At 38.2% G+C, this 18013-nt stretch overlaps 1 protein-coding gene across 5 annotated transcripts in view; it reads right to left on the bottom strand.

Annotated features, from left to right (window-relative positions):
* The window catches only part of LOC138715318 (serine protease gd-like), a 371579-nt gene that overhangs the window by 185999 nt on the left and 167567 nt on the right, over nucleotides 1-18013 (bottom strand). The window lies entirely within an intron of this gene.

The following is an 18013-nucleotide window of genomic DNA, read 5'->3' as shown; positions in this document are numbered from 1 at the left end:
TCTGCCTGTTTCCTTTCTACAAAAAGCAACAAAACAGCAATACATTCACTTGAACATTCACTTGTTTTCCTGTCACCGCCCACTTGATGCATTCGTTTCGCGACTTTTAAAGCGCATCAATTGGCTGTGGTTGCTAAATAGCGCTGTTGTCAAATGTATTTCTTTCTCAAATCAGCAATTAGTAAATTGAGACAAGTTGATTGGAGATTCACGTTTGTGCAACGCAATGAACAATCAAATAAATCAGACATCAACTGATTAGCGATCAGGGACTGATTTGATTTGCGTTTCTCCAACCGGGCCTGTTGTTGCGGGACGAGGGGGTGTGGCCTTGTTGCCATGGTAACCATAGCTGAGTGAAACACTAACAGGAGAAAAATCGTGCTCACTTCACCAGCGCAGGACTTTAACGTATCGGAGTCTTGTTGCTACGGTAACCATAGCAAGCGTAATAGAAAGTCGCAATGCAAGAAGTGGATTCACCGGCGCTATGTTCGTTAATTCTTCAGCGCGGCGCGATTTTTGAACGTACATTAAACATAAATATCATAAAATCAGTCGCATTGTGATGTATGGTAAAAGTAAAGTGAATTTTTTTATTTTTTTAAATTACACGGTGAAGTTGTGCTTCACTTGGTTCACCTGAAAAGCCGCCTCTGAACCATGGTCAGGAGTGTTTTACGGAGAGAAGTAGCTAATCTACCTCAACATCTTCAGCCGGCGTAATCGAAGCTTGTACGTCAATATTGAAGCGGCCGGCCTTCGTTGGGGCGCCGAAATATGCAGCTGTCGTCTGTCGTCGTTGTTGGTCGTCGTCGTCGTTGCCCACGACGCCTTTCCTTGCCCTCGGCTGCCAGCTCCGAAATATGCGGAAAGTATCTCGAGGATGGCACGTCGATGTCAATAATTAACTACGTACACTGATTAATTTGGGCGCCAGCCTCCTCGAGATTACTCCGGTAGAGGATGAGGTTCCCAGGTCAGCTGCAAAACGGTCGGGACATGGGGTTTGGGAGACATGCTCGTAGGTTGAAATGATGTAGGCTCACACCAGAAGTTGTTGGTAAGAACTATGAAAACGTTTATTATTATTATTATTATTAAGTGTTCGTTTCAGATTAGCAGAAATGCGCGTCCAAGTGTATAATATCTCGCTCTCACTTCCCGCAAGTTGGTATACTAATTTCTGAGTTCACGTAATTATATATTTTGTACTATAAAACACCAGTAATATAACGGACAGTTGATAACGTGATGAGAGGAAAGAATTCAGACTTATAATAATAATGCAACACACGACTTCTAACTACACTCACTAAAAAAATTCTTCTAAGTCCGTAAATTGTTATACTTCCGAGTTAGGTTTGCCGAGAATATGTGGAGTGCAACTTCTCCGTACGCGTTCTATATGCCTTCTGTCTGTCTGCCAAATCTATCCTCTACTTTCAACCACCAAACATAGAATTTCGCCCTCCAATCTATATATCACGTGTCTCTATTAAGAATCCTGATTGGCCATGATTACACTTACGTCACTTAAGACGCGTTCTTCAAAAATTGTTCGTTAACTAGAACATCTCCTACTTCCGGCGTCCTGACAATTCTCTGACATATACCAGATCATCTCTTTAGGAGCCTGGCTTGGCGTCATCTTACTGACCACCCGCAGGCAAAGTCCATACATTCCCTCATCAGTCAACTCCACGCCTGGACACATGTTTCCTGTCCGCCTGGCTTCCCTTCGGCCTTCCTGTCCACCTGTTACTTCCGTCTCAGATTTTGAAACTAACTTACACGTTCGCGCATCCTATCCATATAAGAATATTAACACGAAATACTAATCTAATGAAAATCTCATCCTATACGAGGAACCGTCTCAAATGCCCTCTCATAACAAAGAATATTCCCAAGGGAATATTTGTTGTTATGAGACGTCCCATAAAATACCTTCGCTACTAGTCTCCGTTGTCCCCTAATTAGTCACACTTGGATACACCTTTTGCTATGCTTATAAACAATGTACAAATTTACACTTACAATTATTACATATTTACAACTATTCACATGTATGAATCTATATACACACCTCACGCCTGCTTACACCTCACTCGCCAGTTTAACTGACTTCTACCTGACATATATACAGCATCCAATCGTAACATTCAGGGCACATCCGAATACAATGGCGCTCTCTCACTCACATTCATGATCGGTTCCTTGATACATACTTATAACATAGAAATAAGAATTATGAACCACAATGAAAAAAATACGCTAAATAATACATAATACATTTTAAAATACCAATTAACCCTTTATATCATACTTCATACATTAGCTTCAGCCTTGAAAACACATTTACATTCATAAAATCGAAATAATAACCATTAACCAGAATCAAAATTATACTAAAGTGATACACAATACTTCTGAAATACTAACTGCTTCTATTTATCATATCTCATACACTAGCTGCAACCTTGAATACACATCTCGAATAACGTCCCCTCAATATAGAGGACAACTTTATGTCTCGAACTAAAAAATGATGGTCTGGCACTTAATATTGATTCTAAAAAAAAAATGGATACATATTCAAATCGAATCATTCAACCTCTGCAGACAAATGAACATATATGAAGTTAATTAAAAAAATATTCTATCATTATTATTAATCATTATTAGCATTATCCTTAAATTATTGCCACAGGGAATACTACTTATCGCATGATCCTACAAGAAAACACACAAAAACAACTAATTATGAAGGTGGCAAAAAGAAAACAAAAGTAACAAAATTTTCACAAGGAAACATTTGCAGTACTGAAATCACTTCTTGGTTCTAGTTGCTTATACCGCTCAAATACTATATGCACAAAACAAACACATTCTTATTTTTCTTATAATTAAAATCATATTATTTTCAACCTCACACAAATTCTCGTCTATTAACCTGGTACGTCGCCTGGATGTCTATCATGAATCGGATCGTCATTCTCCGAATGGGATCGTCTGCGGCCTTCCTCATATGTCATTGTGCCATTCTTAAATTGACAGTTTACACGTGGAGACACACTTCTCCTCACATTAAATCTACCAGCATGCTTCCACTTAACTTTTTCTCCTCCTGCAGAAAAATGAGGCCTCCAATAGCCCTTCCTATATTCACTCCTTTGATCGTTGCAGTACCGCCTGTCATTATTGTAGGGTTGTAAACCATGACCGCCAGCACTGTGTGGCCGATCCCTGCTCCAACCGTCATTATGGTCATTGCTATTGTACCCTCTGTGGGGTGGGAAGGCTTCTTCTGCCTTCCGCCCCATGTTTGTGATGGTTTTCGCATTCTCTTTCTCGCTCCCAAACCCATCAAACTTTTCGATTACTCTATTTACTTGCTCCTTGAATGCTCCATAACTTTCTAACACCTGGCTCTCTAGCCTGATACTATTCTCGGTTAACCTATACTCCAATTCATTACTATTCTCATCGAGATTATCGTCCAATCCATTAATATCCATAGTTATTTTACTTTCCAGCTCATTATTATTTTCGGCTACTTTAATATTCAATTCCTCAGTATTCTCATTAATATCCTTAGCTAATTTACTCTCCACTTCATTACTATTTCCTGCTATCGTATTATTCAATCCATTAATAATCTCAGCTAACTTATCTTTCAGTTCAGTACTATTTTCATCTAGTTTCTCTTTCAACTCATTGATATTCACAGCTAATTTAAATTCCACTTCGTTACTATTCTCAGCTAGTTCATTACTCAATTCACTAATATTCTCAGCTAACTTATCTTTCAGTTCGGTACTATTTTCATCTAGTTTCTCTTTCAACTCATTAATATTCACAGCTAATTTAATTCCCACTTCATTACAATTCTCAGCTAGTTCATTACTCAATTCATTAATATTCTCGGCTAACTTATCTTTCAGTTCAGTACTATTTTCATCTAGTTTCTCTTTCAATTCATTAATATTCACAGCTAATTTAATTTCCACTTCATTACTATTCTCAGCTACCATATTATTCACTTCATCAATATTCTCTTCTAATTTATTATCCGATTCATTACAATTCTCATCTAGATTATCTCCCAATTCATCAATATCCACAGCTAATTTATTTCTCACTTCATTACTATTCTCGGCTATCTCATTATCCAATTCACTAGTATCCACAATTAATTTACTTTCCACTTCATTACTATTCTCGGCTACCTTATTATTCAATTCACTAATATCCTCAATTAATTTACTTTCCACTTCATTACTATTCTCGGCTATCTTATTATCCAATTCACTAGTATCCTCAATTAATTTACTTTCCACTTCATCACTATTCTCGGCTATCTTATTATCCAATTCACTAATATCCACAATTAATTTACTTTCCACTTCATTACTATTCTCGGCTATCTTATTATCCAATTCACTAGTATCCACAATTAATTTACTTTCCACTTCATTACTATTCTCGGCTACCTTATTATTCAATTCACTAATATCCTCAATTAATTTACTTTCCACTTCATTACTGTTCTCGGCTAGTACATTTCCCAATCTATTATAGCTCTCTTCTATCATATTTCCCAATATATTAGATCTCTCGTTCATTATATTTCTTAATTGACCAATTTGCTCTTGATATACGTCAGAACTTTCCATTAACTGGCTCTCTAGCCTACTACTATTCTCAGCCATCTCACTCTTCAAATTACCGAACTGGCTCTCTAGCCTGCTACTATTCTCAGCCATCTCACTCTTCAAATTACCGAACTGGCTCTCTAGCCTGCTACTATTCTCAGCCATCTCACTCTTCAAATCACTCTTCAATTTATTACTAGTTTCTATCATTTCGTTCCTCATCTGATTCATCTGTTCCAATATCCGCTCTAACACACTATTCGACATGACATTGTCCGAACCTCGCGAACTTTCTTTATCTTGGCTAGTACTCGTCCCTGCTGTAGTCTCCATTTTTCCACTTTTAGTTTGGCTCCTTAGCAACATGTAATATATAATATATCCTCAACAATTCCCCTTAAACTCAAAAACAAAATAAACCCTACCAAAATGAATTACACACATGTACATATATATGGACACAACAATTGAAATGAAACCCTTTATGCTTACGTATCGACGTCTTCTAGGTTACGCCTGGGTGATCGTCTCCCCCACTGTCCATCATTGTTCTCAGCTGTTTGGGGTCTGCATGGTGTTGTGGCTGTCGGTCGTTGACACTGCATGATACTGCAAGCTGCTCTACTAACGCTGCGTCGGCTGTCGGCTCTCGCGTCGATCCCCGCTGCGATCATTGTTGCCATCAGCCGCATTAACCCTGCGTCGGCTGTCGGCTCTCGCGTCGATCCCCGCCGTGGTCATTGTTGCCATCTCGAGCCCGACGTTGTTCATCAAGGGCTCGACATTGTTCATCTCGAGCCCCACGTTGGGCGCCAAAATATGAAGCGGCCGGCCTTCGTTGGGGCGCCGAAATATGCAGCTGTCGTCTGTCGTCGTTGTTGGTCGTCGTCGTCGTTGCCCACGACGCCTTTCCTTGCCCTCGGCTGCCAGCTCCGAAATATGCGGAAAGTATCTCGAGGATGGCACGTCGATGTCAATAATTAACTACGTACACTGATTAATTTGGGCGCCAGCCTCCTCGAGATTACTCCGGTAGAGGATGAGGTTCCCAGGTCAGCTGCAAAACGGTCGGGACATGGGGTTTGGGAGACATGCTCGTAGGTTGAAATGATGTAGGCGCACACCAGAAGTTGTTGGTAAGAACTATGAAAACGTTTATTATTATTATTATTAAGTGTTCGTTTCAGATTAGCAGAAATGCGCGTCCAAGTGTATAATATCTCGCTCTCACTTCCCGCAAGTTGGTATACTAATTTCTGAGTTCACGTAATTATATATTTTGTACTATAAAACACCAGTAATATAACAGACAGTTGATAACGTGATGAGAGGAAAGAATTCAGACTTATAATAATAATGCAACACACGACTTCTAACTACACTCACTAAAAAAATTCTTCTAAGTCCGTAAATTGTTATACTTCCGAGTTAGGTTTGCCGAGAATATGTGGAGTGCAACTTCTCCGTACGCGTTCTATATGCCTTCTGTCTGTCTGCCAAATCTATCCTCTACTTTCAACCACCAAACATAGAATTTCGCCCTCCAATCTATATATCACGTGTCTCTATTAAGAATCCTGATTGGCCATGATTACACTTACGTCACTTAAGACGCGTTCTTCAAAAATTGTTCGTTAACTAGAACATCTCCTACTTCCGGCGTCCTGACAATTCTCTGACATATACCAGATCATCTCTTTAGGAACCTGGCTTGGCGTCATCTTACTGACCACCCGCAGGCAAAGTCCATACATTCCCTCATCAGTCAACTCCACGCCTGGACACATGTTTCCTGTCCGCCTGGCTTCCCTTCGGCCTTCCTGTCCACCTGTTACTTCCGTCTCAGATTTTGAAACTAACTTACACGTTCGCGCATCCTATCCATATAAGAATATTAACACGAAATACTAATCTAATGAAAATCTCCTCATCCTATACGAGGAACCGTCTCAATATGTACACATAAATATTGATGGCATGGAACTGAATGAAAGAAAGAATACATAAGATGAAATAGAGAATATCCTCTTGTTCTCCGAACATCACCAGAAACTCATTTAGGCAGCCACAGACCGGCACTTCGTAAAACAAAGAAGTCATATACTCGTATACATTAATGAGTTGGGTTAGGATTTATTTGACCTAAGAACTGTGGAAGTTTGGAATTATGCCCTAAAAATACCAAAATATGACATAAAACTTGGAAACAAGACGCAAAACAAATTAAATATTGCCCAAAACCACGTATAAAACTTTTCATTCACCTGAATAATTATTCAAATTAACTTTACAGGGAGTTACTCCTGAAAGCTTAATTTGCATAATACACGTCACTGTACGTAACAGAAAACCACAATTTAAAGTCACACAGAGTTAGTGTGCACTCAAATGTTGGTTGCCTGACGGTTGTCAGCCCACTTTGAGGTCTGTGGATATAGAGGGAAAAATTGGATCGGTGTCGGGTAGAGTTCCCGGTTAGCTCAGTGGGAGAGCGCTAGTACGTTTAACCAAAGGTCCCGGGTTCGATACCCGGCCCCGGAACAATTTTTCCCTCGAAATTATTTAATTATGTAATAGTTCAATGTTGTCGCGTTTTAAGGTAAACTCTTGTGGGGAACAAATAAATTGCAAACTAGTATATATTTAAAAAATAATGGGATAATATGAGTTTTCAAGACGGCTTTTGTTATTAATTTATTTCAGTATTAAACACGGGTTTTCTACAATAAAATAATCGCTTCAATTTCGATCTTGAATTTAATAAGTGCAATAATGTAACCTTATCTTAGCTGTCTCTACTTAATAATCCGTGGCGCTACAGCCCGCGAAGGGCCTAGACCGACCAGCCGGCTGCTGGCCTCACGCCCACATGCCGAAGCAGAGGTGTACGATCATCCAATCAGAATGGAGGTATCGTGTGGTTAGCACGACGATCCCCCCAGCCGTTATAGCTGGTATTCGCAACCGGATTTCGCTACATATCGTAGCTCCTGAAGTGCATCACGATGCTGGGTGGACACCGGTCCCATACACTGGCCGAAATGTTATGAGAAACATTTTTCCCCCATGAGGACTCGAACCAGCGCGCATTCCGTAACGCGAGTCCTAGGCGGGATGCCTTGGACCGCGACGCCACGGCGCGGGACAGCTGTCTCTACTTAAGCCCTAATTATCACAGACAAATATATAGCTATTTATGGCTTAAAACAAAATTATAGCGCCAGTGTAATCAGTTCTACACATGAGCAAATAGTGGGCCTTTGAAGTTCATGTTTTTTCAATTTAGGCCTAGTTTGTCGTTTGCTTAGATTTAATACCACATATGTAATTGAGTAATATCAATGTGCTAAACTTTTATAAAGTTTGAAATAACTAGCGATTAAAATACAATAAATGTATACATTCATAAACTATTATTTATTTCACACTATGTTGGAGCAAGATTTCTAAAAAAAAAATAGTCCCACAAGATCGGTACCGTACTTCTATAAAAAAAATCTTTGAATTGAACACTGGTATTATTCACAAAGTGTGTTTCTAAATTCTGACATTGGCAAAGGGTATTCTTCCGTATCTTATTTTAATATTAAGTGGTAGGCCTACATATAATGAAAAATACAGTACCACCAGTTGGTAATGCTACATAATTTTTAATAAACAATGACGTCATTCCTAAATCACTTCCCTGTAAAATCGCATTCAAGGTATATAGAGTGTACACTCAGTTTAGTGTATACAACCTGCTTTATACCACTACTTTCTGTTTCAGTGCTAACATCTAGCTTTCTCTTTTTTGGGGATAAAACCTCTATTCTACCCAGAGCTCGTTTCCTAATTTCTCTTTTAATTTTTTTCTGGTATTTCTATCATTTACCTGTTCTGACGTGTTAAAGATTACGGGTTGATCATCATTGGCTGGCTGCAGAGATTGGGGTGATACAAATAAGGATGGAATTGCCGTGGCTTTCAGTTGCTTTCTTGCTTTTGTCCCATGAAGTTCTGCTCTCAAGTCCCTCACGTAATTCTCTTCTTGAAAATGGACACTGCACACTCTTGCTTTTTTCACATTAACGAAGTCTTTACGTTTGCGAGCATTAACCCTTGCCGCACAGAGCGTTTTGTCTTTAGGAAAAGCGTGATAAATTACATCAGTGCCTTGAGTTTTTTTATTATAATTCTGACGAACAGCAACAGCACAATTTGGCATGTTTATAAATATATCACATACATAACAACACAAAAAAGGCGCAACACCACAGTTTTTGTTACCTAGCCTCCAACAATAAAAACACACGCAATTACTCGGGAAACGAAATAAAAATATTAAATTCTAATTATTATAATATACAAATATTAACTCTACTATAGCTTCTACTTTAATAACAAGGATATATAGAGAACTAATGAAACATAGCCATCCATTTACGACATTTCTTCGAGTAACCTCTGCAAATTTAATACCATCACATGCCTCTCGTGGCTAACGCATGCTTCCACAGTGACGTCATGCGCACAACGGAGAAACTCGAGGCCTTTGCGCATCTAGAATGAGCACCCCCTGCGTCTGACTTTTAAACAGCAACCAGAAGAGGTTATAAGCAACAATGGCGCAACAACAATGACACAAAACACGCGGAAGATACAGTATAGCCAACATAATTACATTTTCAAGAAAAAAGAAAGAAAAGAAATCAATACCCTACATAATTTATTTTCCAAATCATATGACATGAGATGGGGCCGGTTTTATCTGACCAACCCTGTATATTGATAATTGAAGTGGAATGCAACTATTTTAAAAGGTTAGGTATAGCTTACAGCAGTAAATTTTTGGAAATACTCAACTTTTTTTTCCTCCATTACTGTATCTTGTACAATAATGAAAATTGGTATGTGTAAAACACTATCCTTCTGCTATATGAAAAAAAAATATATTTTTACTATTTAAAAAAATTTATATATATATATATATTTTTTTTTTTTTTCAAAATTCAAAGTTCACTGTACATTGATGAAGCGTTTCCCTCATAACTCATAAACTTGTTAACTTTTTCATGTTCTCTCTTTTTATTTTATTGCTGAAACTTATGTTTACAATATCATGCTCTTTCAACTACATTTCTTAATAAACAATATATTTTTTTTATTTTGTGTTAGATATTTGACCATTTTTTAAAGTTAATTAATTTTTTTATCAGACAATCTATCAAAGGTAGAGAAGTGATTTTGCATCAGCCCATCTCTTCGCCGGGAGACCAGTAGATTTATAATGTGGATAGTGGGTGAGAACCCTTTCGAGGTAGTCTCACCAAAGGGGTTGGCATCCCTTCCCTCACTAGCCCCAGGTCACAGTGGGCCGACTGTGCAGCACCTGGACGAAGGGCCCGTGCACAGGGAGACGTGCGAAGTCCTCATCGGCCAAGATGACATTAAATGGTGAATTGAGAAAAGACAATCTATCTCCTTAGGTAGAATCTGGAACTCATTCCGGAGCAACAACGGACATGTCCTCAACGAACAAATGAGCGGAGGAGGCAACTTTTCTATTAGCCTGAAGAAGGCTAACATCAACATTACTAACTCTACGAATCGCCAGGAACGAATCCAGGGAAATCTTAATACTACAGTTACTCATAAAGAAAAAGGTGGCTTGACCGAAAGTTGACAACTAAGGCTAGGAAAAAGTATATACAAGTACGTATAGCGGAAAAATAGAAAATTTGGATGTTAAATGCAACAGGATTAACTAATAAAGAATATGAGTTAGAGAAGAAATTAAATTAAATGAAAGTAGATATTGCAGTCATAACAGGAAACTAAAAAGAAATTAAAAGACACGAAAGAACTAAGAAATTATATTATTATGATCTACAGCGGTGTACTAGTGGAAATTAGAGCAGCGATAGGAATTGCAAGTTTTAATAAGAATAAATTGAGAAAGGAAATTCATAGCTATATGTTAATAAATGAGAAAATAATTAAAATCTGTCTAAAAGCACAGCGAAGCCATGTTACAATAGTCGAGTATATGGAAAAGGTAAAGTAAAGGACACAATTGAATTTCATGAGACACTAGAGAATACTGTGAACAAAACTAATCCTAGTGACTGTACAGTAATAGCGGGAGATTTCAACGCACGTTTAGGAGATATAGCTATTAAAGAAATTCTGTGGCGAACATGAAGAAGAAATAATAAATATTAATAATAATGGGAAACTGCTGATTGACTTCGTAGCTTTAGATGCCTTGAAAATCGCAAATATTTTTTTTTCCATACAGGGATAATCAAAAAAATACACCTGGGCAGCAAGAGGCGCAGGGAGTATAATGGATAATGTGATAGTAAACAAAAAAAAATTAGCAAACTTGGTTAGCACTGAAGTTTACAGAGGCTGCGACATTAACAGCGATTATCTCAAAATTTGCAATACCGCAACGATGGAAGAGAAACAGAAATAGTAATAGACATGAATTAATATTCGATTATGACTTTCAAATTTCACTCGCTACATGAGAAGAGTAAAAAAACAACTATGCCACAACAGAATGAATCAGTAGGCTTATATTGATCAATGTCTCATAAGCAGAAATGTAAATGAAGAAAGGAATAATACTAAAGGAATGGTTACAAAAGCGGCAGATGGGCGGACAGACAGACATATGGCCCGACAGACTGACTCACGGATTGACAGGTAGACATATGACCGGACCGATTGACAGATGGGCGAAGAGAGAGACATGGCAGACCGACTGAGAGATGGACAGACAGACATGGCCGGACGGACAGACATATGGTGGAACCGACTGACAGACGGACAAACATATATAAGGACGTACAGACAGGCAGATAGATGGATAGACGGACAGATTGACAGATAGAGGGACAAACAGTCAAATGAACGGACGGACAGATTGATTTTAATAGGATATGGACTGATTGGTTTTGAAGGGATTTTAAAAGATGTTCACTTAGGATGCTATTCATAGACATTTCGCTAGCCCGCGCTACGAGCGTGCTAAACAGGATTCATATCATATCATATAGCTAACACTGGTTTATGAATACGAAAAACGCTAGTTCGCTGATCATCCACCGAAATCCCGCGCTAAGAATGTCTATGAATACGGCCCAAAGGTTTTAAAGGGACATACATATATATTTTTAAAAGAATATGTACGGTTTTCTTTTAAAGTGAGATAGCTGGTTTGATTTTAAAGGGTTAGGCACATTAGTTTTAAAGGAAGATAGACAAGTTGGTTTTAAAGGGAGATAGGTACATTGGTTGTTAAAGCGAGATGGATACATTGGTTTTTAAAGGGATATAAATAATTTAATTCTAAAGGGTGATGGACTGATTGCTTTTAAAGTGAGATAGCTGGATTGATTTTAAAGGGGTAGGCACATTAGTTTTAAAGGAATATAGACAAGTTGGTTTTAAAGGGAGATAGGTACATTTGTTGTTAAAGCGAGATGGATACATTGGTTTTTAAAGGGATATAAATAATTTAATTTTAAAGGGTGATGGACTGATTGCTTTTAAAGTGAGATAGCTGGATTGATTTTAAAGGGGTAGGTACATTAGTTTTAAAGGAAGGTAGCATTGAGTTCTTTATCAACTCCGCGAATAAAAATCACAAGCTATGCTGTATCAGTAATGTCACTACTGTCATCAAGAGCCAATAAAAAAAAAATATATATATATATATATAAATAAATTTTCTTGCTTTTTTTTAATATTCCTCATGAACACAAGCAGAAATTTTCTGAATTGTCTTCTGGATATTTAGTCGAGAAATGCGCACTTTTTCAAAATTAATTAATCACTTCCATTGGACAAATTTATTCAGCCACCTTGATCATTACGCTTTTATAAAACTCTCCTTCGTTGGAAGGCTTATTTATTTATTATTTATTTATTTTGCTAATAATTGTAACATAAAATATAATATATATTGCAGAAAAACTTTAGCTCGCCCCTGAAAGAGCTTAAGACAGGCATGTCAGAAATCAGACTCTAAATGTGTAGTTATGTGCGCGGATCGCCGGTCTGTGCGGGTTGCATCAATCAGGCGTTGCTCTTACCCGTTCTTAGCTGAAGGGGTGTACAATAATCTATTCTGCTCTTCTAGGGTTGGATTAAATAGACATTTGGACATTATAAACATAGCAGAACGAAAAAAACACAGTTATTATCAGTGTCTATATTTGACAATTGTAATACAAGAAACTTTAGGCTTACTCAGTTATACTTCACAAAGTAGTGGATTGTAAAACATAATTTATTTATATGATTTTTATACAGTATTTGAAGAAAAAAAATTGCAGTAATTTCGAAACAGCAAGAAAAGAACAAGTATTTCATTTTACGTAGTAAATACTAATTACTTTAAAGTAACGGACCCTACTCTTTCATTGTTCGTCAAGCATTATTATATACTGTGTCCATTAATGCACAAATGTTGAAGAATATTGCCTATTATACTCCAAATTAATTACATGCAGTAGGACATTGTGAAGTTTTTACACTGAAATTATTTCTTTGTTGTATGTCAATATAAATTAATATTCATATTAATATTAATAAAAATAAATTAAGCTTAGAATTTAAATTCACATATAATTTATTTGAAAACGTTGAGAGCAAGTATCGAAAAGTTGGGAGCGTTACTCAAAGAAATTAAAAGTGTAGTTCATAAGCTATGAAGCGATTATATTCTCTTCATGTCAGATTTAAAGATTTATTAATATAAGTATATTGAATTAATATTGAGACGTGAGATGGAAAATTTGCCATTATATATTTTTCCAGAAAAATTTTCCACCTTGCAAATAGTTGTTTTCTTCTCTCCTTACAACCTCAAGAGCCTCACATGTATTCCTCACTATATTCCTGTGTATTCAGCGTAATGCTTTGTAATGTCGCTTCTGTATACGACTCCTAATTGAACAATAACATTTTCTCCGACAGAACATTGAATAAATTCCTCTTCTCATTCCGTACGAAACGTTCTTTCCTGCTCGTAGAGACAGAGGGTTTGTAGAGCGACATGGTACCGACACTGATACCTTCAGTACGTGAGCGAGACAGAGAGCAATGTACAGGAAACTCCCCTTACCAGTATAAATGACTTTGATTACACGATGTAATCACGATACCCAGTTTGTTCACCGCTGATCTACATGAAACAACAACTGCGGTCTCTATGGAGACGATGCATGACAACAATAGCAATGCCGTTGCTGTGTTACATACGTTCCGAATACAAGGAAAAATGTTCCGTTCTTTCAGAACAGCGGTAAAGTATTTATCCGATAACAGAAGACTACTTGATATCGGAGCAACATCAATCGGAGTAGGGTCTCTGATAGGCACAGGATACGGGATATATAAAATCATCACCGGCGAGAGACTCATTAGTCCTCAGGGGCCCTATCCCAAAGACACCATATTCAAGGATAGGCATAGGCGCCCGAAACTGCGCGAAGAGGACCTGAATTCACCATCAGAGGAAGAAATCAAGGTCACCGACTACTCTAAATATCTACCTCGAAAACCAGAGGAAGGACAAGAGCCAGGCCAGAGTGGTCAGGGCGGGCAGTTGGCAGGAGAAGAAACCCCACCGCCAATCTTTATTCCTCACAGCAAGAGAAACACCGGCCACTTTGTTGTTGTGGAGGGGGGTGAATTGAAAAGGGTTTACTCAGAACTAGCTCCAGAAATTCCCGAAGAACAGGGCCAAGATGCAAAGAAGGGGGACGACGAACCGTCCTCGCCCCCTCCCCCAGTCCCTCAACAATAAGGTATGAGTTTACACTTTCAACTTACAGTCTTACTAATAAACCGTGTATAGTTTTTATACGAGACTTATGCAGAGTTGAGACAGAAAACGTTACTAATAAACCGTGAATAAGCTATGGGCGTATAAACAGGCTGTAACTATACAATGGGTATTGCTTTGTAGTAGTTATATACACGAAACCCCTTGTTTAAGCTTGTATATAGCGAAAAAATGGCAGCCCCTCTAACAGCTGTTCGTTTCGACTGTCATTTTATGATGATGGTTACCTTGTAACCACAGAAGAACAAACCAAAGATCATAGAATTATTAGAATAATATTGCTGTAGCTTGTACTCTTTGACCAAAATGTAGTGTGGTAATCGATTAGAGCCAGTTTTACTATCGATATTTAACACGCCACACTAGAGCGCTCTACCGGATGCAATAGAGAACCTCAGATATTCTATTACCTTTCGTAACGAAGTAATGACGAAACTATGACGTAGCTGTGTAACAGTTATACTGTTATACACTACGTAGTCTATGTAGTGTTTATTAGTAAGGAATTTACACACGACTTATAAACGAGCTACTCATTGTATAAGTATAAAACAGTTAAACGTCTGTATATAGACTTTTTATTAGTAAGACCGTTACAGTATAACTAATAAGTTATATATATATATATATATATGATATATATGGTAATAATCACTGAAATTATGGAACTCAAAGAAAACTATTCCCACGCTGCAAATACTCAGAATCTCCCTGTCGTCGAGACTAACAAAATGAATTCTTATGAAATCTGATAGAACGCCGTGGGGAATTACATATCAGTTAATGGCAATTCTCTTATTAACATAAATTCTTTAAAGAGCACCTTTAACAAAGTACTTGTACTGCAGATGTTGTTTTTATTCGGTGCGTTAGTAAAATTAAAATATCAAGATAATGCGTTGAAGAAAACCGTACCACGCCGCAAATCTTCACGATCTTTCTGCTGAGAAGTAAACTGCCCCGACTATGATTGGAACTAGGAAGATTGGTACACGGGAAGGCCAGGTGCCAGGGTGCCGGATTTGACGTTCGCGTATGTTCTCTGTACAGGTTATCGTCTCCTGCCTTGTCGCTCTGGCTGCCGCCAAGCCCGGCTTGCTGGGTGCCGTGTCCTATGCCGCCGCTCCCGCCGTCGTAGCCGCCCCCATTGGTGTGGCCACCTCCGTGTCCAGCCAGTACCACGCCCAGGACACACTGGGACAGTACAGCTACGGCTACTCCGGCGGCCCATCTGCCAAGACCGAGACCCGCACCGCTGACGGCATCACTCACTGCGGCACTCAGCAAGTCGCCCTCCTGGTGAGTGTCCAGGCCTCACACTTAAAGAGTTGTCTCAGGTTTTTAGGCTGATTACAAGAGCCAGTCAATAGGACAATTGAACCAAATTCCAAGGTGCGATAGTGTCAGAGTTTCAATGTGAATCGGACTTAGAACCGACGCGACGCAACTAAGGGAGACGATCACATCAGCCCATTCTGGAGCCCTAAGGGAGTCCAGAACGTAAGGGCGACTCTGTAGAATATCCGGAAGGGATTTCCACCAGAGGCCACCATTAGCAAGTTAGCGAGCACTGTGCCCGGTGGCCATCAGCTGGGCGGACTAGTCTGCCAGAGCTATGGCCACCACCTTTAGGTTCTAAGATTTATTTAGACAAAATGAGTGAAAAAGTACATCTTGTACATCTTCGTGAACACAAATTGTCAGGGCCCTCTATACACTCTTCTCTCTTAGACTCAGTTCTTCTTCAGTGTTATTGTTTTCGGGATCCCAACTGTGAAAATGATAGTCATCTATTGCCCAATAAAATGTCTAATTTCAAGTCTTTCTCGTTGAGTGTGTACATATAGTTATAATAAAATTTATTCTTATTTTTCAGCATTATGTATTACAAAGAAACAAAAATGTAAAAAAAAAAAGTATGGAATATACATGCAATAAAATTGCTGTGCTATAAAAAGAGAAAAAGGGTGTTCCTTAATTATTATCTCTACCTTCCCATTGTTGGCTTCAAAACTGCATATGCATGCATGCATGCATACATACATACTAGGTGGCATTGGCGTGCAACAGCGCACGGGCTGGAGAGAAGATGTAGGCCTACGTGTACAGGCGAAAGACTACTTAAGTGCAATATTCACATACACACACACACACACACACACCTGGCGGATGAGTGAGTTCGTTACTCTGTTGTTCCAATTTAACAGTGATCACGTGTGGAAGTTTATTGCTAGTGTGTATAAAAGGAGTGTAGATTTCGAAAATAGTATATGCACAATACGTAAATATGCTAGCACACTGAATAAACAACAGTAGCGATATAAATCGCGTTTATATTTAGGAAGTAAACTTTGAACTCTGTGCTAGTAGAATTCTATCGCTATCCTTCTTATGGGAATCTAGTATTCGGTGGACCGAAAGAAAACTGTATATATGCAACGGTGCGGAGGTGTGAATAAGTGAAACCGTTTTAGTGTTAGTGGCTGTTGAGAAACTGTGTACGTGTTGGTGACGAACTATATACCTGTCGAGAAAAAAAAAAAAAAGAGATACCTCATGAGTGTGTAACAAAGTTTATTAATTCCTGATTAATAATCACTACATATGTAATGTATAACAATACAACTGTTACACAGATGCGTCATAGTTTCGTCATTACTTTATTACGAAAGGTAATAGAATAAGTGAAATTCTCTATTTCATCCGATAGTGTGCGCTAGTATGCCGCGCTAAGTATCGATAATGAAACTGGGCCTGATCGATTACCACGCTGTATTTTGTTCAAAGAGTACAGCTACAGCAATATTATTCTGTGCTCTTTGTTTCGTTCTTCTGTTGCTACAAGGCAATCATCATCATAAAATGAAGACTTGAAATAAAAAAGGCTCTAAGTGCCATAATCATGAATTTGAGGAAAATGAGTTTTAAGTGTACTAGGTAATTAATGGTCATAATTTCAGTATTAATGTGTTTTAATTGAAAGATAAGCATAGTATGGAGCTAGTATCCAAAGGAACTTATAAAAGTAATACTGTAATAGTATGATAAACGTAGCTACTGAAAGTGGAAATTTAATGAAAGGCTCTAAGTTCCATACTTCAGAATCAGCAAAAAGATATTGAAGAGGGCAAACGAATGAAACAAAAATAGTTTTTTGTTCATAAAATAAAAGTTAATTCAGTAATGCTTCTGTAAGACTGTTTGTGGTCATCATTTGTCAGGTACTGTATCATTTCAGTCAAATTCCTTTTCTTCTCGGTTAATACCTGGATTTTTTTCCGAGTTAACGCAAATATTTCAGAAAATGTTCCTCTGCAAACTTGCACTAAGTCACCTTGCCCATCTGGAACAGTATAATGAATAGTTGTTTGTCTCCTGCTCTGTGAAGGGTCATCGTAGGTTCCATGACGTCTTCTTTTAACACGTGATACTTGCATCAGCCCCATCAAGTAACTCCCTCGCTTTTCAATATCTTCCAGGTCATAAAAATCTTCAAACAGCCCGACTTTGTGTTCAT

This window comes from Periplaneta americana, chromosome 15 (genome assembly GCF_040183065.1).
Source record: "Periplaneta americana isolate PAMFEO1 chromosome 15, P.americana_PAMFEO1_priV1, whole genome shotgun sequence".
NCBI classification, from domain to species: Eukaryota; Metazoa; Arthropoda; class Insecta; order Blattodea; family Blattidae; genus Periplaneta; species Periplaneta americana.
This window is presented reverse-complemented; position numbering and strand designations above follow the sequence as displayed.